The following is a 23,742-nucleotide window of genomic DNA, read 5'->3' as shown; positions in this document are numbered from 1 at the left end:
CTCAAGCAGGATCCACAAAAACACAGGAATTTGGGGTCCCCAAAACATCCACTTGAGCGTATTTTAAGCAGCCTCAGATGGGAAAGACCTCAGGCACCTGGTTGTGGGTAAAATTGCAATATTTTCAGAATCTCTCGCCTGGCCTTAGTGCATCTTCATATCAATAGGTGTTTCCAATGGGTGGAGAGAAATAGTCCATCACCATATCAATAGGTAACGACACAGGGGAGCGAAGGCATATCTGGACTGGAGAGGTTGGGTGGGGTCCCTTTTTCTGCAGCTGGGTCATGAGAGACATGGGTGAGCAGAAGTGAATGACTGCTTGTAAGCAATAAACCAGTTTCTCCCACTTTATTTCTCCTTTTCACAGATTTCAGTTTCAAAGGTATTTTGCCCCAGGATTTTTGCCCCCGGAGTTACATCTGGCAGGACCTCTGAAATGAAATCTGTCTACGTGGGTGTGACCCTTGGGCCAGGCTTCCCTAGAGACGGTGGGGAGATGCCCAGAACCACCCCCCATGGATGGTGGGGAGGCCCCAGTGGCTGCACTGGTGGAGGATGCAGCTTCACCAGGGAGCCCTTAACTGTGGGGCTTCCAATTGGGGAGCCCCTAGTGGGGATCTGGTCTAGGGTAAAGCACCTCCTAGAGGGGAGGGGGCCTTCTGCAGAATTGGAGAAGGGTGGAGACACTGGAAGCTGTGGAATTAGCCCTCCGTGAGATAGAAGACTGCCCTGAATGGCTGTGTAGCAGCCAGGAATGTGGGATATCTTTTTCTCGAGATAGTGGAAAGGGTTATAGAGGAGAGAGAGAGACTTTGGCAGGAGAGAGACACACTTCAGCATCACTTGGACTTTCCTGGAAGATATGTTAGCAGCAAGGGAGGAGAATCCATGTTGGAGGAGGCCATGTGGGAGGGGGAGGAAAGAGCAGTGCCTTCAGCCCCTGAGATGGTAGGGGGGATGTCGGGAGAGGATGAGGGGGTGGGGCAGAGGGCCAATCTGTTGCTGAGGCCGCCACCCAAGGCACCAGCCTCTCCTGTATTAAAGGCCCTTGTGGTTGTAATGAAGAAAACAAAAACAACAACTGCGGACCCCTCAGGATGAGGAGCCACCACTACCCCAGGTTGTGGAGCACTCCACGCTCTGCCCCTATACCCAGGATGAGCTGGTGGATACAAGCATCCGGTTTCAGCAGAAGCTGTCGGAACCTCTGCCTACATGGCTTTTGCATTTCTTGGGTATGAAGGTAGAAAACATTGTTATGCAGGGTTCCGAAATGGGTAGACTGGCTTCCCTGATGACTCACCCTTCTCTCAGCCAGCAGTTGCAAAATGCCTGTCACACCTCAGGGAATCAGGCACTTCTGGATTGACTGACAGCGGCCATCAGGGCAGTTTGGCCAACCAGGGTGACTTACCATACTTACCCACAAGCTAGAAAATGTATGCAGAGCTCCAGCAGGTGTTATGGGAGATGGGCATGAAAATATCATCTGTAATATGAATCCACAGGTCCCTGATGAAGAGTTCTTCACCTTAGGAATAAGAAATCTGGTGCTGCATACAGCTCCCCTATCTCTCTTTGGGTCCCTAGTGACTATTCTTGCTCCTCACATAGGTCAACCCAAAAGTGAGGCTACTGGTACTTTAACAGATCTGGGGGACGTTGAAACAATAAGAGCACAGAAGGAAGTATGGGTTATGAATGAAAGGAGAGGTGCAAAGGGCCTCATGAAGTTCTCAAGGAACCAGATGTGAGTTGATTTGATAAAGGCCAGGGTAGTGAAAGAAAAACTTGATGGGCAGCCCAATAGCATCTTGTTAGAACTGTGGCACCAATTAAAGCCAGAGTAGCAGTTCCAGCCACTGAGGTCCAGGACATGGAAGCCAGAGGCAAAGCCCCATGTCTGGCCTGTGTTCCTGCAAGACTTCCTGGGGGGACAGTACTCAGGACCCACCTGGGCCCTCACCTCCACAGGAGGACAACTGGGCAGTGGTTTGACTGAGTGGAGTCCCTAGTGACTATTGGTCCCTAGTGACCTTGGGGGACATGGTAGGGACCTGAGGCCACATGTAGAATTAGCAATTCATTGGTTTCTTGTGAATGCACAACACTGGTGGACACAAGAACTGAATGTTCTCTGATTTATGGCAACCCTGAGCGTTTTCCTGGGACTCCTGCTGTGAAAAATGGCTATGGGGGTAAGGCAATTAGAGTGAAGAAAGTCTAAATCCCTCTGGGGATAAGGCATTTACCCCCAAAGGTGTATGCTGTGTACATTTCTTCCATCCCTGAATATATTTTGGAGTAGGTATCCTGCAGGGCCTGTGATTTACCTAACACTGCAGATAAGTTCATACTGAGGGTATGTGTGTTAAAGGCAGTTCTGAGGGGACATGCTAAGCACCCACCTGTAGCTCTGCCTGCACGTTGGCAGGTGACAAATACTAAGCAGTATAAATTGCCTGGGGGACACAAGGAAATTGGAGCAAGTCTATAGGAGTTGGAGAGGGTGGGCATCATAAAGCCCACTCATAGACCTTTTAATTCCCCAGCATGGCCAGTGATAAAGCCAGATGGCTCCTGGCGTATGTCTGTGGATTACAGGGAATTGAGTAAAGTCACACCCACTTTGCATGCTGCTGTCCCCTCTATAGCAGACATTCTGGACACCCTCAGTCATGAACTAGGGACATATCATGTTGTTCTCTATTGATATAGCACAGGAAAGTCAGGAACAGTTTGCCTTCATGTGGGAAAGCCGGCAGTGGACATTCACTGTCCTTCCACAGGGATACCTCCACAGTATCACTATTTGCCATGGACTTGTAGCCCAGGACTTGGCCACATGGAAGAAACCACAAACAGTGAGGCTGCATCACTACACTGATGATATCATCTCACTTCTGATTCTCTTGCAGGTTTAGAAGGGGCAGTTCCTAGATTGCTGTAACATCTACAGGAGAAAGGATGTGTTGTGAACAGCACCAAAGTTCAGGGACCTGGTTTGTCTGTAAGGTTCTTGGGGGTTGCCTGGGTGGGTAAAACTAAAGTTATCCCAGAAGCAGTCATAGACAAAGTCCAGGCTTTCCCCACCCCTACTACTTGGGCAGTATTACAAGAGTTTTGGGGTCTTTGGGGCTACTAGAGAGTGTTTATCTCACACTTGGCACAAATTCTGAAGCCCTTATACTGGATGGTCCAAAAGGGCACCATGTAGGACTTGCATGAAACATGTGCAGCTGTTTTTACTGCTGCTAAGCAAGCAGTCAAGCTGTATAGGCCTTTAGTGTAATGCACTCATCAAGGCCCTGGGAGCTAGATGTTCATGTAACTGAAGGTGGTTATGGATGGGGCCTTTGGCAGCAGCTTGAACAGACATGTCAAACTATTGGATTCTGGTCACAACTATGGAAAGGAGAAGAGGTCTGGTATACCTTGATAGAGAAGCAACTGGCTGCTGTGCACCACACCTTGCTGGCCACAGAGCCCATCACTGGAACAGCTCCAATCAAGGTAATAATCACCTATCCTATCACGAAAGGGTGCAATACTGGACCCAAAGGCCACAGAGTGGCATGGCACAGATGCCTACACCGTCCAAATGGGGTGTATAATGTACTCTCTACTAGCCCCTTAAGTGGAGAACTCCAATGCTTATTGGGGCCAGTGACATATATCAATGGAAAGCAAGAAGAACTTCCTTTTGAGCCATTGGTAGCTGAGAGTTCTTATCAGGAGGGAAAAGCCCCTATACCTGAAGATGCTTGGTACACAGACAGCTCCAGTCATGTACAGCCCCTGAAGTGGAGGGCTGTGGCTTTCCATCCTAAGACTGAGACAATATGGATGGAGGATGGAGAGGGGAAGAGCAGCCAATGGGCTGAGTTGTGGGCAATAAGGCTCATGAACACCCAGGAACCCTCCCCTATAGTTCTCTGCTCTGATAGCTGGGCCGTCTATCAGGGCTTGATGCTGTGGCTACCACGCTAATTGGATGGTTGGTCACTGGCCCCTTTGGGGGCAAGAATTATAGCAAGACTTATGGGCCTCTGGTCAGACTAAGACATTTACGATACATCATGTGACTGGCCATTTGCCTTTGGCATCCCCAGGGAATGATGAAGCAGACACACTGGCCCAGGTGCACTGGCTAGAAGGAAAGCCTGCCTCTGATGTGGCCCAGTGGTTACATCAGCATTTTGTTGCACACGGGGCAAAAGACAATGTGAGCTGTAGCCCATCAATGGGGATTGCTGTTGACCTTTGAAGAAGTCAGCAGGGCCCAGAAGGAGTGCCTTGTGTGCTCCAAGAGGAACTTACACTGAGTCCTGCAGCAACATGGGACAATAGTAAAGGGGAAGATACCCCTTGTCAGGCGGCAGATAGACTATATTGGGCATCTGCCCATATCAGAAGGATATCAGTGTGCCATGACTTCTATGGACACGGCTACTGGACTACTGGTTGCTTTTCCTGCACATCATGCAGACCAGCAAACCATCAAAAGGGGCCTAGAGCATCTCTTTACAGCCTATGGCTGGCTGTCAGTGATTGAGAGCAATCAAGGCACCCACTTTGCTAGACATGTGTTACAAGAATGGGTGCAGCAGTTAGGAATAAAGTGGAAGTTACATGTACCATATAACCCTACTGGGGCAGGCATGATAGAGAGGTACAATGGTTTGTTGAAATATGGCCAGAAGTTAGACACCAATAGTCTACGGGCTGGTCAGTTCACTTATGGACAGTGCTACAATGTTTGAATGAGAAGCCCCAAAAAGGAGCCTTGAGCCCTGTGGACATGCTCACACACCTTGCTGCCTCTCCTATACAACTGTATGTGCAAACTAAAGAGGAGTTATTGAAGCCAGGATATGGCCAGCAGAGCAACATCCTGCTGCCAGCCCCAACTGCATTAAACCCTGGAGACGCTGTTGAGTGGACCTGGCTCTGGACATTTCAACACATGGACCAGCGATGGCTGCCCTTCTGGCACCATGGGGAAAAGTCCTGGAAGCTGGCCTCCCCTGTGTTCCTGGAGTAACAGCAGAGTGGCCCCTAAAGATCATGGTAGTGTACCCAAAATATCCAGGAGGTAAGAGCATCTTACGGAGAAGTTTTGTTTTATCTTATGGCCAATACATGTACCTCCCATCTTCCTATATATTGACTCATCTGTAACTTCCAAAGGGAAGAGGGTGAAAGTCTAGTATACTAAACCAGGAAAAGATCCCATTTCTGCCACTGTCCTATCACAGGACCGCTCTCTTGCATGCATCCTACCCGATAGACAAGATTTGCCTATGTTGGTGTCATTAAAACATATCTTATAGCCCTTAAGGTTATTTTCTTCTACAGTCTCTGTGGCCTGGACCTGCCCCCTGGCTGCACCTGCCGCGTGATGATTGCTCTGAACTCCCTACCCATTCAGCACTGACTGCCTGTGGAATGAGTGAGCTATGGACTTAATCTGCATATGACTTTGAACCTAGCTGAATCCTCCAGCTTGAGGATTATCAAGACTTTATTGCTGTTGCTACTGTACATTATTAGTCTGGTTATTCTTGCACAGGGGCCATTGTGGAAGATGGGGATGAGTAGATTGTGAGGTGAGATTTCTGGAGGAGTGGGCTGTAGGTAAAATTGCAATATTTCCAAAATCTCTTGCCTGGCCTTAGTGCATCTTCATATCAGTCGGTATTTCCAAGGGGTGGAGAGAAATAGTCCATCTCCATATCAATAGGTAATGACACAGGGGAACGAGGGCATATCTGGACTGGAGAGGTTGGGTGGGGTCAGCTGGGTCGTGAGAAACACGGGTGAGCAGAAGTGGACAACTGCTTGTAAGCAATAAACGAGTTTCGCCCACTTTATTTCTCCTTTTGACTGATTTCGGTTTCAAAGGTATTTTGCCCTGGAATTTTTCCACCCAGAGTTACACCAGTAAAGCAAACACAAATCATCTCTGGCCGAATATATCACTAAACCAGACCTGAAAGAACTTCAGAAGACAAAGTTCCAAAAACTAAGAATTTACAGGGGTAAACAAAATCACAGAACACAAAAGAAAATGAGGCATCAGGAATGAGTCAGCAGAAATAGCAAACAATGGAATTAGATCTGAGTGGAGTCTGGATGTTGGAATTACTGGGTAAATATAAAATAAATATACCTGATAAGTTTGGATGAATAGAAGAGAATTTGAAAATATTATAAGGAAAACAAAACTATCGAAATAACTGGAGATACTTCCAGTGGGGAGCACCCATGGCTGCCGCTGCCATTTCAGGCACAACAATGAGGCGGACCCCGGAGCTGGTCCACTTCCTGGTGGTGGTGGGCTGGTGGGGCTGCACATGGCAGCGGCATCTCAGCATGTTGGAGGAAGACAGCCATTGTGGGTGGCTTCCACTCGGAGGAGCAAGGAAGGCGTGTTGAGTCCCCTCAGATTCCAAACAGAAGATTATGAGTTTGATTCATTGCCTGCTTTACTGAATTCTACAAGATATGCAATTTGTACTCTACACTGTTGATAGGGCCAGCATCCAGGATCAGGTAAGGAAGTGAGGTGGTTCTCAGGCAGAAGGAGCCAGAGGGCATGTTTCCACCCCTCTTTGACTTAATGAGTGTGAAGATGAGAAGATCTTGCCCTTAAGGAAGCAGACATCCTGAGCATTCAGGAAAGTCCTGAAGAGCCTGGTGGAATGAGGACGGTGTAGACAAGAGGGGGTCACTCCCAGTCCCTTATGTTGAGAAGTATAGACCTGCCTCTCTCTTGGGACTGGCCCTGATCGGTGATCAGTGAGTGGGTAAGTGTCCAGGGTTAACACGAGTGGACAGATGTCAGGGAAGCTTAGTGCCATCATGGTCACTTCCCATTGTCACGTCTGCTGGATCAACAGAACCCAATGGGGACTTCAGAGAGTATAGCTCAACAAACAGTTTTGCTGACAGAAGGGAACAATCTTTTTTAGTTTCTTGCAACTGCCATCGATGCAATTTCTTAATAGATGTCAGAGGCAGTCTAGTTTATATAAGCATTCTGATCCTTATGATCTTCTGGGACAGAATTACTCCATTCCTAGTAGCAGTTCACTATGGTCAAGGTAGGAAACTGGAGAGTTTATGTGTTAACTTATGAATTGGCTAATTTTAGGCAGTAAGGAGGGTCGTGCACTGCTTATCCTGATTTATTTAAGGGTTTTCTTTCCTCATTCTGAAACCATTTCATCAATTGTCAATAGACTAGGGGAAAAAATGTCAATAGACTGTTATTATCCCCCCCATGAAGTAACCATGCATTACATGAATAATACAAAATGGGATTGCCTTTTCAGTTATAAAACATGACCAGTTATGACTCATTCTGACATTTCAAGTCCTAATAATTCTGGGAGCACTTCTAGAGTCATATGTCTTCCTTTCAAGCAATGATTCATACATTTTGTTTGGATTAGATTCTTGTCTGCCTTTATTCCCAAAACTTCAAGTAGGTTAACTTTAAGTGTATATTTTCATTCCAAATGAGAATCAGGATGTGCAGAGCACTTTACTCAGTGCATGGCATCAAACCACTACTGCATCCACTAAACACCCAGCTCTCTGCCTTCCCCCAGTGTGTTAATGTAGGTTCACACTGCTAGAGCAGTTAAATAGATTCCTTACTCTTGGCTTTTCCTTAATGGTCATGATGCAGCTGCCACTACTCCGAACATCATGTCTTCAACAAGGAACCGTCCAAAGTAGAAAAGCAACAAGCAGAGTTCCTCCCTTAGACTTCTTTCTTTTTGCATTAAGGAAGAAAATCTTCAACAAAAGCCCCTGCAGGTTTCCAGACCCTCAAGTGTCACTGGCCAGAAGTCATGAGTGACATGTCCACCCCAAAACCAATTACCAACAAAAGAGAGGGGGCGTCCCATAAAAGGCTTAAACCAGTCATAATTCAGCCCTTGGGAGTGAAGCAGGAAAGGGGCTAACCTGGGCTGGATGCTGCCCAGACCCGCCTACCTGAACAAAGGAAGGAACAGACGACCTGGACAGTGTTGGCCAAAGAGCAGAGAGTGACAGTCTGCAACGAAAAAAAAAATAAAGCAGATGGCAAATAGAGGAAAAAGGCCCTCAGGTTTCCAGCTTTCCTTCCCAGACTATCTCAGGGCTTTAGCCACTTTCTAGCTTTTGGGTTGCCTATTGGTTTCCTAGGGCTGCCTTAACAAAGTGGCACAAAAACAATAGAAGTGTATTGTCGCACAGTTCTGGAGGCTGAAGTCTGAAATCAAGATGTGAAGTGAGAGGGCCATGCTCCTTCTGAAACCTGTAGGTCTTTCTAGTTTCTACTGATGGCTCTCTCTCCTGTGCGTCTATGTGTCTTCTTGCCTTACGTGGACATCAATCATATTGGATTAAAGACCCAACTTACTCTATTATACTTACTCTTCACTAATTACATCTGCAACCAACTTACTTACAAATAAGGCCACAGTCGCAGGTACTGGGGGGGAGGACTTCAACACAACTTTTTGGAGGACACAATTCAACCCCTCACTGGTTATGTGAGACACCCATGTACGAGAAATGGTCTTTTTGCATTGCCTAAATCTAGAGATTTTCTGTAGTGTACAACCAAAGGGTTCTCCCAATAGAAGACTGCAGGAGGGGTTCAAACTTGTCCAAGGAAACAAGTGTCACATCATCCCTTCCTCAGTCTTATCCCCAACTTACCTAACACTGCTTATTCCCAGAAGCAACTTAGGAAAGCTTTTGATCACCCAAGAGCAGTTCTATCCCCTTCAAACCAAAGTCCTTTTTCAGAAAAGGGTCTTGTATAACTGAATACCTGAGAGCCAGCAAGGGAACTGTCTTGCCAATGGGTTTCAGTCCTGGACAAGTTCACGATGGATTCAATGAAACCAAAGAAATGACAGTGGAATGTTATTTATTCCCATGGTGGCAGGTCAATCACCAGAATCCTGTCCACTCAGAGCAAGTCTGCATGCAGCAAGCTGGTCTCTGCCTCTGGGCCTCTCTACTCCCACAGCCGTCTCAGTCTCTGTCCCCGGTGCTGCCACCACTCCAGTCTTATCTCTGCTCTCCTGCAGCCTTGCAGTGCCATGCCACCATGTCGCCCAGAGCACTGGGCAGAACTTTTTATATAGAATCAATAACAACGTATTGCCCATGTGTAGTGAGCTAGCCGACCAGGGCCAGGTGAGAATCCTGGCCACAAGAACCTTCACTTTATCCACAGGAAGTTTCCTAAAATTAAGGAACAGTCTTCTTTTGAAATATATTCTTGACAGACAGAAGAAAATTCAGGGTGGTGGTGGCTGTCATTTTAACTTGTGAAAACATAGCTTTTAAGTAACACTTTTTGTTCAATTTACGAGCCTCCCGATTCATCAGTAGTGCCAGATTACTTGTGATTCCTTCCAGTCCCTTCCCCACTTTCTGGAGAAAAGAAAGTGATACTCTTAATATTCAGAACCTGCCACCAGTTACACACCCTCATCTAACCAAGTCCACCCCAAGCATTCCGACTCTTCAGCGCTGGGACAGCCTCCTCCTTGGGGGGCCTGTGACGCTGCTGTGCCCCAGCTCTCTCCCCAGCCAGGCCAGAATTGTTTGCTTGTGTCTTTGCAGTGGAGGTGACAACTGCAATGTTACTTTGACTTACTCATTCCAAACTCAGAGAGCTTGTGCAAGTTGGTGAAAATTCCTAATTAGTATTTTCAATCTCATTTATTTGTGGCTCCTTTTAATTTAAAAAAATACACTTTATACCATTAGAAAATCTAAGCAGTGCAAAAAGAATAAAAAGCATGCAGTAGGCAATATTTGGAGCAATAGATGAGGCCACTTTGTCCCCACAGTCAAGCCTCTGTGTAACCACTGTCCTGCCCACCAATCAGGCCACAGGGATGACTCTCCTCAGTCTCTACCCTGAGTTGGGGCAGACACGCACATAGACCAAGACAAAACATTCAACTGGATTTCTGGATAGATCTTTAAAATTCATAACAGAGGCAACATTCTGAAAGCCAAGGTGATTCTGGATTTGCAAGAGCCAGGCTGTGGAGGACAGAAAAGATTTATCAAATTCCCAAAGTCTGACTTTCCATATCAATAGCCAAAGCTTCCATGTTGCCAGTCAGAGGGCTGACTGCATAAACCTCAGCCCAGACCTGAGACAGCATGCTAATGCCAGCCTCCCTGGCCTTGCAGAGAGAGATATGGTTCCACTGGGGTGGAGAAGAGCTATGAAGAAAGAGGAGAGTCTAAGCCTGAGTCACTGGTGTGGGTCCTATAACAGGAACTGGAGCTTAGATTGTTGATGGGGTTATATTTCTGGGGACAAGGAAGATTGAATGTACGTTAAGTTGGGAGCTCAACAGAGCAGGGAGGGTGTCTCACCAAAGGGTTTCAGCCCCAGGCAAGTTCACTCTGGATTCGGTGAGGCTGAATGACAATGGAATGCTGGGGGTAAAAGGGTTTATACCGAGCTTTATTCTCACACTGGCAGGTCAAGTGCTAGCATCACATCTGCATCCGGTAAGTCTGCAATTCCCCTCAGCCTCTGTCTCGTCAGCTGGCGGCCAGGGAGAGCACTGGGCTGAGTTCTTTATATAGTGACTCACTCAATAATAGCTTCTTGCCTAGGGTGTGGAAGCTGCAGCCTAGCAGCAGGCCAGTTATATCATCAGGTAGTTTAGGTTCAGGTGAGGAACCTGGCCATAGGAACCTTCACTTTATCCACAGGACAGAATCCAGAATAGACCATGCCTGAAAAGGAGGAAAAATCTGCAAGTGATCAGGTTATCCAGAATCGGCAAGGTGATTTTCTGCCATTAGACATAACATGTACTTCAGAGATTGATTATAGAGAAATAAATAACATTCCGTTTTAGATGCCTGATTTCCATGACTGTGAAATATTATGGCTACCCATTGGGAAAGCTCCTTCCTCTGCCCTCCACCTGTCCCAGGAGCTGGTACCACAGCAGGGAGGGGGCAGTGTGGGGCCTCCCTCCTGGGCATTGGTCAGTGAGGCGGGACACATGTTTGGACCAGTAATGCAGGTGCACACCCGCACCTCTTCCTGCCTCGCTCCAGGCAGGGTCAGTCCTATGCGTGCCCATCCTGAACAAGTGCCCTTAAATCTGCTCTAGCCCTTGAGCTATCAGAGGCAGTAGTGCGATTGCTGATGCCGGCAGAAACACATTCCTGGGGGTCCAGGAGGCTCACAGTTCTCTGATCTATGCCCCAGACAACCAAGCACAGCCTGATCAGCTGGTGAATGGGGCAGCTCTGGCCCTGGTTTTTTGCTTTCAGACCTTTTCTGTAAAGAAGGACATGCTTGCCCTAAAATTCCTGAGGACACCGCCAGTCTCCCCCAGAGCTCTCTGCATCCTACTCAGATGGCAGCTCAGTGTGGGTCCAGGAGTCTGTGGAGTACAACCAACATCCAGCCAGGAAGTGAGATACCCACCAAGGGAAAAAAGCCAATCTCAAAAGGTCAATACTGTATGATTCCATTTATATAACATTCTCAACATGACATAATTACAGTGACAGACAAGAGACCAGTTGATGCCAGAGATTAGGAAAGGCTAGAGGAGTGGGGAGTGGTTGAAAAAAATGGGTAGCTAGAGGCAGTTTCTCTGTGGCCTAAATTCTATATCCAGATTGGGGTAATGGTTACTTTAACCTATACATGTGATAAAATCTCTAGAACTATACACCAAAAACACACAAACAAAAGGGTGCATCCAAAAACGTGAAATCCAAATAAGGCCCGTAGTTGTTAGCAGTATTTTACCAATGTCAGTTTTCTTTCTGGTTTTGGTAATTATTCTATGGCTATGTAGGATGTTAGTACTGGGGGGAGTGCACAAGGGAACCCTTTGTACAATTTTTGTAACACCTATGTGAGTCTAAAATTATTTCAAAATAAAAAGTTTAATTAAAAAATTAGAACCCTGTTTGGGTTCTAATTGGAATGGCACTAAATTTATATATTGGGAGAAATGACATTTTTGTGAAATTACATCTTGCCATCTAAGGTACCATTATCCATGTGCTTAGAGTTTGTTTGATGTCCTCCAGTTGGTCTTGTGGTTTTCTTCAACTATGTCCAGTACCTATAGTTTACTTTTTGAAACTATTGTGAGTAAAATATATTCCCATTTTCATTTTTATAGGCTCATGTCATGTGGCTGAACTTTTTTCCTACTGCATTTGTTCTCTTTTCTTCTACTTGAAGACCGTTTTTCAAATTTTGTATCTCTACCCTCAATCATCCTGAGCTCCCACTTTCCTGTTATTTATGGTCCCTTTCCCCCTTTTCCTCTGCATTCTGGGTTCTTTTCTCAAATCCATACTCAATACCTCAGATGCGGTTTTATGTTTATGGTATTTTAAGTTTACTTTTACAGCTTCAATTTTCTCTGTGGCTTCTTCCTCTACTTACAACTTTTCTTTTTGACTGGGATGTTTCTTACTCTTTGCTGTTTTCTTTATGTGTCCAACTCCTATTTAGGGTTTCTTGAAGAAAAACTATACAAAATTAAATTTTCCTCAAGGAAGACTTTCTTTCAAATAGAATTTTTACCTCTATTTCTGTATCAGTCCTGTGAAAGTTTTTTGTTTTGAGTTCCTGCCAGCCTGGTGAGGGAGCACTCAAGAAAAAAATCCATAGAGACTGGGGTTATCTGCATGATGTCAAAGTATCATAACATTTAGAAAATTTAAAAAACATGATTAATGTGTTGCCACAGAAACAGAGAAAGATGGCCTACAGTAAGAGTGAAGAATAAAGCAGGGTGGCAGTCAGACATGAGAAACCGAGGGAGGACTCCAGCTCCTATTCTTTCTGCCCAGGGCCTCAGATGCTATTCTGCTCTGGATTCTGTGAGATACCCTATAACCTTATAATAAATGCTCTTTTTTTCCCCCTTATAGCCTAGTTCTAGTAGTTTCTGTAGTTTATAGCTAAAGAGCCCTATTAATAGAAGACTCAATAGGAGTTCAAACCAAGAAAGATAAAATGCCACACCATTCTTTCCACAGTCTCATTTCCCCCTTAGCTAAGATTTGTTTTCCCTCAAAGCAACTTAGACAAACTTTAGTATATGCCCACCCACGGGGTTGTGTTATCTTTCTGGAGTCAAATTTCTTTTTCTGAAGAAAATCCCATTGTATTACAGAGGGTCCCTTTGCATAATTAAAGGGCCACCTGGGGAAGTTCCCAGAAATTAAGGAACAGACTTCTTGATGGAGTACTCTTGCCAGAAAGCAAGTGAACTTTTAAGTCATGAGTTTTGTTGCTCAATATGCAGGGCCAGATTGGTTTGCCTTGGGACTACTTCCTGGTCCCTGCCTCTGCTTTCTTGGACTAATGAGTCTTTGTGTTTCTGTGTTTACTATTGATTGGTGTCTGAGGTTGTGGAATGGAAGCTGCAGACTCTGTGTGACTATAATTGAGAAAAGTTGATATATGCACCCCTATGTTTATCACAGCACTATTTACAATAGCCAAGATGTGGAAGCAACCTAAGTGTCCATTAGTTGATGAATGGATAAAGAAGATGTGGTACATATACACAATGGAATATTATTCAGCCATAAGAAAAAACAAATCCTACCATTTGCAACAACATTGGATGGAACTAGAGGGTATTATGCTCAGTGAAATAAGCCAGGCGGAGACAGACAAGTACCAAATGATTTCACTCATATGTGGAGTATAAGAACAAAGAAAAAAACTGAAGGAACAAAACAGCAGCAGACTCACGGAACCCAAGAATGGACTAGCAGTTACCAACGGGAAAGAGACTGGGAGGATGGGTGGGAAGGGAGGGATAAGGGGAAAAAGGGGCATTACAATTAGCACACATAATGTAGGGGGGGCATGGGGAAGGTAGTATAGCACAGAGAAGACAAGTAGTGACTCTATAGCATCTTACTATGCTGATGGACAGTGACTGTAATGGGGTATGTGGTGGGGACTTGATAATGGGGGGAATCTAGTAACCACAATGTTGCTCATTTAAGTGTATATACATGATACCAAAAAAAAAAGGCATTGCCTCTCATTGTGTGAGAGTAAAAGATGTTCTGGATTATGAATCCTCTGAAGATTATTAATAAATTAATTATAAAGTCTCTTAAAGAAGCTCTGTTCACATTAGTTTATAGAGACTAATACACCCTTGCATGTATTTAATTTTCCTTAAGTTTGAACTTCTAATATACTGAATGTTCACATTTTTAGAAACAAAATGTCTTCTCACAGAAATTGTTATCTTAGAAGCATTTCCCTGTAAGAATCTAAATCCAGATGATCAGATTGGTTTAATAATTTTGGCTTAAAAGCAGCAATATGCCTTCCCTAATTTGATAAGGGTGAAGTATAAGATTTAATATTTGAAAAAAATTTCAACTAAATTGAATTATAATTCCAAAGAAAAATTTTTTATGGCAATAGCAATTAAATTCTATGGTGTGCAACATGGAAGGACCTAGAAGGTATTACGCTAAATGAAAGAAGCCAGTCAGAGAAAAACAATACTGTATGATTTCACTTATTTGCAGAATCTAGAAAAACAAAACAAAATGAACACACCAGCAGTAGACTCATAGACACTGAGAAGTGACTGGTGGTCATCATGGGGAGGGGTTGGAGTGGGTGGGTGAGAAACGTTTGAGGAACGTGAGAGGGATAAAAGGGCACAAAAATCTCACTCATAATATGAGTTGGTGGTCATCATGGGGAGGGGTTGGAGTGGGTGGGTGAGGAACATGAGGGGAATAAAGGGGCACAAAAATCTCACTCATAATATAAGTTGGTCAAGGGGATGGTAGTGCATTGTGGAGAATATAGCCAATGGTTCTGTAATATCTTTCTATTTTAACAGTAACTGCACTTGTTGGGGTGAAGATTTAATAATGCGTGCAACTGTTGAACCACTGTGTTGTATACTTGAAACCAATATAATATTGTATATCATCTATACTTCAATAAAGAAAAATAATTTTTAAGATATAAAAAATTAAGAATAAATAGGAAAAAAACTAAGAAAAAAATTCTATGGTATTCCAGCTTAAACACAATTTTCAAGATCCTTAGTTAACTTTAAGACCTTAATTAAATGAATCAGTAGGCAATCTTTGGATACCCCTGGATAATTTCTGAGATAGAATATGGAAACATTGATGGCCAAATATGATTTTAATATATATACATTTGTTTGTTATTTGTATCAATTACAGAGGAGCTGTATATTTAGGGTCTTGGAAGAAAATTCTTCATGGATTTCTCTCATTTGTGTACATCTTGTGATCAGAGACACTGATTGCCTGTGTTTCAGACTGTCTTTTCAAAGGTATTTGTAGAGCAAACAGCATGGGAAAAATAGAAATAGAGTCTGTCTCCAGTGTTTACTGTCCAGTATACTAAAGATAAGGTTTCCACCCAGGGCAAAGGAGTCACAGCCTAACTGCCTGTTATAAAAGATTTGGGTTCCCTAACCTCAGGATTCCTCAGCTATGATGCAAAGCTCATGCATGTGCCCCATTCACTTGGGCTCCTCTATATTACCCCTTGGGCCTGGAAAACAAGGGAACTGAGACAAACATGCTGTTCATGCTGTTTGCTGTATTGTGAGTAATATAAAGTCCTTCATGTCTGATCCAGGAGTGTCAAATCTTCTACAGTATCTATTAAATGATGAAGACTAACTTATTACCTTGCAAGTAGGGTACAACATCAGACCCTTCAAAGGAATCTCACACTGTTCGTACTTCTTGACATGGGTTATTTTTAAAAATTCCTTTCTGCCACTTTATAAAAGTATGCAAGGAATGTGTGTAGCTACAGGATTAGTATTTTTGTGAACATGAGTCTTATTGGATTTCTAGATCCTGGTATGTAACAAACAGCTCTCAATTACCTACCTCCCAGCTTTCCACGTGAAAGAGAAATGTTTCACCTTGATTAACAGTTATAATTAATCAATGTGGTTAAGACTATGCCCAAACAATGATGGCAAAGAAATAGGAATGTGTATGCAAGGAAATATGTGAGATTTTTGTTTATCAAGGAAGAAGAGAGTTGTTTCTTCCCTACAGTGTTTAGCTGTTCTAGCAAATGAAAGATGATAGTGAAGGACAAAACCCATGTAGATATAGGAAGCTGTAGAAGGTTTGCAGAAATGAGGTTTGTTTTTCTCGGACTACATATAATACCTGTGAATAAGGACTCTGAATAGAAGGGATGAAATATGTTTAAACTCTGGCAACATTGGTTTAGTTTTGGTGAGTTTATTAATAACATATTCTGAAGTATGAGAACACTTCCCTGACAAACATGATGTTAATGCGAGGCTAAAATTGTTTTCTCTCTGTTAAAATAACAAAGTGGTCTTAAGATGTTTATCTGCTCTAAACAAGAAATAGTAAAAAGTATTCTTTATTACCTATATAGTCTGCTCAGAGAGCAGAGATTCTGAATCTCATCATAATACATTTTGGTGCTTTATGATGAATTTGTTATGTCCTTGATTATTAAAACAAAGTTCTTCACTGCTGAATGCATTAAGGTTTCTTAGAATTGTGTCACTTTCTGTAGTTTTTATTTTTATTTTTTAAATATTGCACTGTCACTCTTATAAAAGCTTCAACCATTCCTTATTTCCAGCATTCATGCTGCTATCCCAATCAAATGACCGATTCTCTGATAACTTTTAAATTTGCCTTCTCAAGATCACACCTTCAATTCAGAAAAATTAAATTTTTTTTTCAGAAAAATTAAATTTTGAGTAAATTACCCTAAATGATTTTGGGGATTTCCTAGAAGACCACTGGACAATTGCAAAGATATTTTCTTTTCCTTTAGAGAAAGTAAAAAACAGAAACCAAAACAAAACAAAAAAGAGGTCTATTTGGGGTGCTCCATATTCTTAATTACGTCAACACCATTTTCAGAGATGTCCAGGAAGAGCCGCCCAATCCAAAGAGGACTTAACAGGCGGACCCGAGGGAGGGAGCTGGGTTCGCGCCCAAGGACATCAAGATGGCAACATACACACGTGGTCCGCCCAGTCTTTCGCTAAGAGATGCCAAACTCAAAAGATCAATAGTCATTAAAACAATAGAAAAAATTGATTATTTTAGGAAAAAAAGGCTTTAAATAAACATGGAACAGCCTTCTTTGGAACCACAGCTGGTTTCTCAGGAATGTTGGCAAACTTTATTTTCTGACACTGCTCCAGGGTTAAACATGGTGCTTGGAAGACATATGCATTATTGACTACACTTCCCTGTTTGCCTACTATAGTCGCTTGTAAGCGCCTTGTAACAGATCCTTTATAGTCAGGTAATATAAGCAAGGAAAATTGTGTTCTGAGAAGTTCAGTGACTGGCATAGTATGTGTATTTTTATATCCCAGTGCTTTGGCTTTTTCTAAAACTGGACATCTGGCAGTCAAGTACCATACTTACTGTTCCACTGCCGCCAAAAGTAGGGCTTTGCTTTATTGGCTGCTGTTCTGTCAATCAGAGAGAAAAGCCACAGCAATTCCTATAGTCTTTCAGACCATCTTTTGAACATTTAGTGGTCTACAGCATTATGGAGTTATACCGGAAAGTACACTGGAGACAACGTGAAGATTAACCGAAGAATGAGTGGATACGAAATCAGCAGAATGGATTTTGTTATGATGAAGACTCAGACACTGGTGAAAGAGTTAAAAATAGTTCTGGACAATTTTTTTCTGTTTCTTTTGCCTGGTATACAGCAGATACTCAACAAATATTGAGTAACTCAATACATTTTAAAAAAGGAATTCAGCCATCCCCAGGTTACTTAGATATTGGCAAAATGTTAATAATATAAACATGTTTCAGAGATTGTGCACTCTGCATTACAGACTGGAAAATGTCAATGACCTCACTTTGCATAAAATGTGTTTAGTCTTTGGGAAACATCCTCATAAAACATCCTCATCAAATCCTCATAAAATAGTTCAATATTATTCTTCAATAGATAACATTTTTCTCCTCCATTATGATGTTACTGATTATTGTAATAAATTAATGGTAGCCATTGAAACTTACCAGTACGTTTTGTCCTTCTGAAGCTTACCTAAAGACCCTGTTACAAGCTATGTAGTAAAAAAAAAATGTGTCTTCAACAAAGGACAGTCTGAAAGCCTCATGAAAGGCAGTATACCAAATATTTTTAAATACTATTATTTCAAGGAACAGATTCATGAGTATGGGCTTCTGAGCAGACATTGCTCAGACACCTGTCAGTGCTAGAATCACAATAAGTCAGGATTTCCAGGACTATTCATGTCCAGACCCTGAGAACTTTATGAAACCTGAATGCTTCATGAAACCTACAACACCCAGCAGAACAAGGATTAATTAAAAGGGCTGCATAAACTGATGAGAGAAATAAACTTGTAGTTGTTAGTTTAGAATAATATTGGTATGTTTTAGTGATCTGTGCCCTTGGCTGCCCTGGGCCCTAGAGTTTGGTGCCCACAGAAGCAGCTGGGTGCCCTGCATCCCATGGAATCTCTTGCACACTGACTGGGCAGTGCCCTGCAGACCCCAAAGTTCCAGTCCCCCAGGAGCCCTTCTCACCAGACCTCTGCTCCTGCCCGACAATTTTCATGTGATGCAGGTGGGTAGGAAGAAGTGCAGGGGTGCTGCCTCCTGGGAGACAAATTTTTGTCCTTCCCTCTGACATCACCCTCTTTATTTTTAATGAACACTAGCTTGGACCTCCTCTTGCCAGGCAGTTTCCGAGGACAAGTAAGACAGCAATGGATGGGTCCTGCCCTCTCTTAATGGGAACATTTAGTGATGAGCTGGTCTTTATTGCTAAGATGCTTCCCCTGGTATGTTAGGTTGATAGAAAAAATAACAATCTCCACCCCTTCCTACAACCAACTTCTCCACAATATGACTTTGTAGTTCCTCCATCAAAAGGTAGAGTCTGTTTCCCAACTCCTTGAAGGTGGACTGCCTTGTGATATACTTTGGCCAATAGGAAGCAGCAGAAATGATGCTTCAGTTCCAAAACTGACTCCAGAGTCCCTGCACTCTTCCACCTTACTCCCCTGGAACCCTGCCCAAACACTGTGCAAACAAGCCCAGGCTAGCCTAACATGGCCTAGTGGTCCCCACTGACCCAGCCCATAGCAGCCAAAGGTCAGACATGGGAGTAAGGCTGTTCTACACCAGCCAGCTCCCTACTCACCTGCCAGCTGACCACAAATGTGTGACCGAAGTCAGCTCAGATGAGCCAAGCCTGGACACACCAAATAAACACCGAGCTGACCTATAGACTCATGAGCTGTAATAAATGCTTATTGTTTTAAGCCAATGAGCACTGGGGTGGTTTATTACACCGCAACAGCTAACCAGTACACCTGGAGATTTTTATTTACTTTTTCCAACAACTCTGGGACCTTCAAAGAATTAAATAGTAGTCTTTCCTCATCACCCTATGTTTGCACAGCTTTTAAGAGACAAAGGTGAACTGAAGTCAAATTTATAGGAAAAGAAAATGTTCTTTTCATAATAACATAGGACTTTTCAAGGCCTCTCCTAACTTCTCTATTCCGTTTTAAGGTTATAATCAGAACATGAAATACATAAGGTTTCCCAAGACAGTATATACTATGTTCTTTCATTTATATGAAATTCTAGAACAGGCAAAAGCAATCAGTAGTGAAAGAAAACATAACATTAGCTGCCTAGGGACAAGGAAGTGGGTTAGACTGCTAAGGGCTTGGGGGAGTGTCTTGCCAATGGGTTCCAGCCCCGGGTAATTTTGTTATGGATTCAAAGTGACCAAAGAAATTGACAGCAAAATGTTCTTTGGAGTGAAAGGCTTTATTACCCGACTTGTTCTCCTGCAGTAGATGGAGCACTAGCGTCTCTGCCTCCACCCGGAGCACTGGGCCAAACTCTCTATAAAGCACAATAGTAGCTTATTGCCTAAAGGTGTGGAAGCAGTAGCCTAGCAACAGGCCAGTTACATCATCAGGTTGTTTAAGTTCAGAGAGGATCCTGGCCATAGGAACCCCAACTTCCCCACACTCCACCCCTCCAGGATTCTCACGTTATAATCTACATGCTTTCAATCTTCTGCAATGGTCCCTGTGGGAGAAAGCTGGAGCACTGTAGCCAGATTCCACAATAGCAACAGAGGATAACAACAACTAGATAATAACAAAAATTAAGATACAACAAGATCTTGATACAGGTAAGAAAAATTATAATAATACTCAAGCCAGAGGAGGTTCCTAATAACAAAAATTATAATAATCCTCAAGCCAGAGGAAGTTCCCAATTCACAAAGACCTTAGGGGCGATAAGACACATGTTTTAATGACACCAACATAGGCAAATCTTGTCCATCAGGTAGGATACATGCAAGAGAGTGGTCCTGTGATAGGACTGTGGCAGGAAGGGGGTCCCGTCCAGGTCTAGTATACCAGACTTTTGCTCCTTTCCCCATGGGGTTACTGAGGGGTCTATATATAGTTCTGCTGGAGGTGCATGTACTGGCCATAATGATAAAACAAAACTCCCTGGTAAGATGCTCCTACCTTCTGGCTGTTCAGGATATACTACTGTGACCTTTGGGGGTCACTCTGCTGTTATTCCAGGAATACACAGAAGGTCAGCTTCCAGGCCTTGCCCCCAAGGTGCCAGGAGAGCCAGCCATCATTGGTCCATGTGTCAGAAGGTCCAAGGCCACGTCCACTCAATGGAGTCTCCGGGGTTCAGTGCAGTTGGTGCTGGCAGCAAGATGTTATTCCTGTGGCCGAACCTTGGCTTCAGTGATTCTTCCTTGGTTTGTACTTGCAGTTGTACAGGGGAGGTAGCCATATGTGTTAACATGTCTGTGGGGCTCAGGGCTCCCTTTCAGGGTCTCTCTTTCAAACGCTGTAGCACAGTCCATAAGCAGACTGACCATTCCTGCAGACTATTGGTGTCTGACTTTAGTCGGGATTTTAACAAGCCATTGTGCCTCTCTATCATGCCTGCTGCAGTAGGATTGTATGGCATGTGAAACTTCCATTTGATTCCCAGCTGTGGCACCCATTCTTGCAGTGTATGTCCAGTAAAGGGGGTGCCCTGATCACTCTCAATTACTTGTGATCAGCCATAGGTGGCAAAGAGATGCTCCAGGCCTCTTTTGGTCATCTGCTGGTCTGCACAATGGGTAGGAAAAGCAACCAGAAGTCCAGTAGCTGTGTTCACACAAGTCATGGCATACCAATATCATTCTGACACAGGTAGAGGCCCAATATAGTCTATCCGCCACCTGACGAGGGGTATAGGCCCCTTAGCTATTGTCCCATATTGCTGTGGAACTCAGTGTAAGTCCCTTTTGGAGCACACGACACTCTCCTGCTGGGCTCTACTAACTTCTTCAAAGGTCAAAGGCAAACCCCACCGATGGGCTAGAGCCCACATTGTCTTTTGCCCCACATGCAACAAATTGGCAACACTGATGTAACCATTGGGCTACCATTTCCTGGGGATGCCAGTGGCAAATGACTTGTCACATGGCATATTGTAATTATTTTAGTCTGACCACAGGCCCATAAGTCTTACCACAATTCTTTCCCCCAAAGGGGTCAGTGAGCAACCAGCCAGTTGGCATGGTACCATGTCAGTAGCCACAGGGTCAAGCCCTGATAGACAGCGCAGCTGTCAGTGCAGACAACTATAGGGAGGGCTCCTGGCTGATCACAAGCCACATGGCCTGCAACTCTGCACATTGGCTGCTTTTCCCCTCACCATCTTCCATCCATATTGTCTCAGTCCTAGGATGGAAAGCTATGGCCCTCCGTTTTGGGGCCTGCCCATGGCTGGAACCATCTGTGTATCATGCATCTTCGGTTATAAGGGCTCTTCCCTCCTGATAGGGACTCTCTGCTGCTAATGATTCAAAGGCAAGTTCTTCTTGCTTTTCACTAGTATATGTCACTGGCCTTAATAAGCGTTGGAGTTCTTCACTCAAGGGGCTACTAGAAAGAGCACTACGCTGCTGTAGGTAAGCACCCCACTTGGCCAGTGTGGGTGTTTGTGCCACACTACTCCTTGGCTTTTGGGTCCAGTCCCATACCCACCCCAAGATGGCATAGGTGGTTATTACCTTTATCAGGGCCATTCCAGTGATGGGTTCTGTAGCCAGCAAAGCATGATACACAGCAGCCAGTTGTTTTTCTATGAAAGTGTATCATACCTCTGCCCCTTTCCAGAGTTGTGACCTGAATCCAATAGGTTGGCAAGTTCGTTTAAGCTGCTGCCAGAGACCCCAGCCATAACTGTCTTCAGCCACATGAACATCCAGTTCAGAGGGCCTTGATGGGTCTATCACACTCAAGGCCTTCACAGCCTAGACTGCCCATTTTGCTGTAATAAAGGCAGATGCACATGTCTTATCCCAGTCCCACCTGACGCCCTTTCGTACCAACCAGTATAAGGGCTTCAGAATTTGTGCCAAGTGCGGGATAAACACTCTCCAGTAGCCTAGAAGACCCAAAAACTCCTGTAGCAATGCCACAGTTGTAGGGGTAGGAAAGGCCTGGACTTCATCTATAACTGCTTCTGGTATAACTTTGGTCTTACCTGACCAGATGGCCCCCAAGAATTTGACAGACAAACCAGGTCCCCAAACCTTGGTACTGTTCACAGCCCATCCTTTCTCCTGTAAATGTTGCAGCAGTCTAGGTGCTGCACCTTCTAGATCTGAAAGAGAATTGGATGTGAGCATGACAACATCAGTATAATGATACAGCCGCACCATTGGTGGTTTCTTCCATGTAGCCAAGTCCTGGGCTACAAGGCCATGACAGATGGTGGGGCTGTGGAGGTATCCCTGTGGAAGGATGGTGAAACTCCTTTGCCATCCTTCCCATGTGAAGGCAAACTGTTCCTGACTTTCCTGCTCAATGTCAATGGAAAATAAGGTGTTCCCAAGATCTACCACATAATGGTATGTTCCTAGTTCATGGCTGAGGGTATCCATCAGGCCTGCAATAGAGGGGACAGCAGCATGCATAGGGGGTATGACTTTATTCAGTTCTCTGTAATCCACAGTCATACGCCAGGAGCCATCTGGCTTTTTTACTGGCCACACTGGGGAATTGGAAGGACTATGGGTGGGCTTTATAATACCCACCTTTTCCAGCTCCTGGAGAGTTTCTCCAATCTCTTAATGCCCTCCAGGCAGTTTGTGTTGTTTGGTATTAGTCACCTGCTGAGGCACATGCAAAGCTATGGGTGGGTGCCTAGCATGTCCCCTCAGAACTGCCTTCACCACATGTACTCTCAGTCTGAACTGACCTACAGTGGTCTGCAACCACAGACCCTGCAGGATATCAATCCCCAAAATATATTCAGGGGTAAGAGATATATACACAGTATACTCTTTTGGGGATAGATGCCCTATTCCCAAAGGGATTTGGTTTAACTGCTTCTGGTATAACTTTCTTCTTACTTGACCAGATGGCCCCTAAGAATTTGACAGACAATAACCTTCCCCCCATATCCCATCCCAGGGAACTGCTCAGGGTTACCATGAATCAGTGAACATTCAGCCCTTGTGTCCACCAGAGCCAGAACCTCTTGTATGCTCACTGGGGACCAATGGATAACTATTTCAACATGTGGCCTCTGGTTCCCCCCTGGTCCCTCAGGGAAGATACCTCGACC

General features: G+C 44.2%; 1 pseudogene; it reads left to right on the top strand.

The window, feature by feature from the left end:
* Nucleotides 1–6,270: 6,270 nt before the first annotated feature.
* On the top strand, nucleotides 6,271–17,661 carry LOC108401216 (complex I assembly factor TMEM126B, mitochondrial pseudogene; annotated as a pseudogene).
* The last annotated feature ends 6,081 nt before the right edge of the window (nucleotides 17,662–23,742 follow it).

This window comes from Manis javanica, chromosome 4 (genome assembly GCF_040802235.1).
Source record: "Manis javanica isolate MJ-LG chromosome 4, MJ_LKY, whole genome shotgun sequence".
Lineage (NCBI taxonomy): Eukaryota > Metazoa > Chordata > Mammalia > Pholidota > Manidae > Manis > Manis javanica.
This window is presented reverse-complemented; position numbering and strand designations above follow the sequence as displayed.